This window comes from Penaeus monodon, chromosome 8 (genome assembly GCF_015228065.2).
Source record: "Penaeus monodon isolate SGIC_2016 chromosome 8, NSTDA_Pmon_1, whole genome shotgun sequence".
Taxonomy (NCBI): Eukaryota; Metazoa; Arthropoda; class Malacostraca; order Decapoda; family Penaeidae; genus Penaeus; species Penaeus monodon.
In genome coordinates this window covers 29,698,153-29,700,652 of record NC_051393.1, presented here as the reverse complement: position 1 = coordinate 29,700,652, position 2,500 = coordinate 29,698,153, and the positions used below count along the sequence as shown (strand labels likewise).

Genomic DNA, 2,500 nt, shown 5'->3' with positions numbered 1-2,500 from the left:
GTATAATCTAACTTCTTCAGTAAACCGAGTAAAACAGAGTATAAATCTCTTCCCTATAGAGGCCTCGTGGCGCAATGGTAGCGCGTCTGACTCCAGATCAGAAGGCTGGGTGTTCGAGTCACTCCGGGGTCAAGAACCCTTTTGTTGCCAGGTTGCATAGGATTCTGCATTCTGCATTAACATCACTGTTAGTAAGAGCATGATGCATAAACGTCATACTTATATTTGCACACACACACACATACAGACATACATACACACACACGCACACACATATGTTTTTTTTTTTTAATCTATTTACACACACACACACACACACTCACACATTTTCTATCTTCCTAAGAGGCTGATATTTCACATGCCTATTGATACACTTCTGTATGGGCCATGTGTTGATTTCCAGTAGTTAACTTATAACATGTTTTCTGTTACAATGGTGAAAGTGCTGGAAGGTGTGAACGCCACTGCTCGATACAGTGGAGTATGGAGCAGTTATCAGGTTTTTATATTTGTATGGGCGCACACCACAAGAGGCCTTCGATGAAATGAAAGTACCTTGTGGCATTGTTAAACATTGGCATCGCCAGTTCATTTGTGGTCGGAGATCTGTGGAATCGGCTCCTACCCCAGGACGACCCCAGTCTTTCACTGATGAAGACACCATCCATCAGGTGGAGACTGCCATTTTGGGAGATCGCCGTATTACTGTTTGTCATCTAGCACAAGATGTCAAGATTAGTGTTGAGTCTGTGGACAAGATCATTCATGACAATCTGCACATGCAAAAATTGGCTGCTCGATGGGTTCCCAGGCTACTCACAATTCCAGAAGCAGGAACGAATCCATTGTTCCAAAGCTCTCTGGAGTTAATCTTGCATGACTGATTAATTAGGAACAGCGTGCCGTTTCTGCCATTCAGCGTGCCCTAACTAGGTCAGCAATAAAGAATTTGTATATATAAATAAATATACATATGTATATATATGTATACATTATGTATACATATTTACACAAGAATATGCAAAACAATATACACCGTCACAGTCCGTAATCTGTCCATAAGATATTAATAATTTGTTACAAAAATGGAGAAAATAGTTATAAGCCATTATAAATTCCAAAGCACACACACGTATATATATATATATATATATATATATATATATATATATATATATACGTATATATATATATATATATATATATATATATATATATATATATACGTATATATATATATATACACACACACACACACAAATATATATATGTGTGTGTGCCCGTGCGTGCGTGCGTGCGTGCGTGTGTAGGTGTGTGTTAATACATAAACACACACACACACACACACACACACACACACACACACATATATATATATATACATATTTATAAATATATACATATATATATGTGTGTGTGTATGTATGTATATGTGTGTAGATATATATATTTGCACAAACACACACGCACGCACACATAAACATGTATATGAATACACACACACACATACACACACACACACACGCACGCACACATACACTTACAGATGTATATATATATATATATACATACATATATACACATACATATGTGTGTGTGTGCGTGTGTTTGTGTGTGTATGTATGTGTGTGTGCGTGTGTGTGTGTGTGCGTGTGTGTGTGTTTTGTGTGTGCGTGCGTGCGTGTGTGTATATATATATACACATACACGCACACACGCACACATAAATATTTATATGAATACACACACATATGTATAATCTAACTTCTTCAGTAAACTGAGTAAAACAGAGTATAAATTTCTTACTTATAGAGGCCCCGTGGCGCAATGGTAGCGCGTCTGACTCCAGTTCAGAAGGCTGGGTGTTCGAGTCACTCCGGGGTCAAGAACCCTTTTGTTGCCAGGTTGCATAGGATTCTGCATTAACATCACTGTTAGTGAGAGCATGATGCATAAACGTCATACTTATATTTGCACACACACACTCACACACACACACACATACATACATACATACATACACACACACGCACACACATGTTTTTTTTTTATCTATGTACACACACACACACACACACTCACACATTTTCTATCTTCCTAAGAGGCTGATATTTCACATGCCTATTGATACACTTCTGTATGGGCCATGTGTTGATTTCCAGTAGTTAACTTATAACATGTTTTCTGTTACAACGGTGAAAGTGCTGTAAGGTGTGAACGCCACTGCTCGATACAGTGGAAGGAAGAAGGTAGGGCAAACGGGAAAAAGGAATGGAAAAGGGGGAAATCAGTGCAGAAGTAGAAGGAAGAAGGAACAAGAAGAGGGTGCGAATAAGAGGGGTACGAGGGGAAATGCGGCAGGATACAAGGCAGGATAGGGATAGGATAGAGGCAGGATAGTATAGGGATAGACATAAAAGGTAGAACAAGCGAGGAAAACGAGTAGAAGAGGGAGAAACTACAGTGGAAGTAGAGGGAAGCGAAAAAGCGAGGGGAAGGA

At 39.0% G+C, this 2,500-nt stretch overlaps 2 non-coding genes across 2 annotated transcripts; both read left to right on the top strand.

Annotated features, from left to right (window-relative positions):
• The first annotated feature begins 60 nt into the window (after positions 1-60).
• Trnaw-cca lies at positions 61-132 on the top strand. The gene has a single exon. It is a non-coding gene; the product is annotated as a tRNA-Trp (tRNA).
• Positions 133-1,813: 1,681 nt separating this feature from the next.
• Trnaw-cca lies at positions 1,814-1,885 on the top strand. Its single transcript has one exon. It is a non-coding gene; the product is annotated as a tRNA-Trp (tRNA).
• The last annotated feature ends 615 nt before the right edge of the window (positions 1,886-2,500 follow it).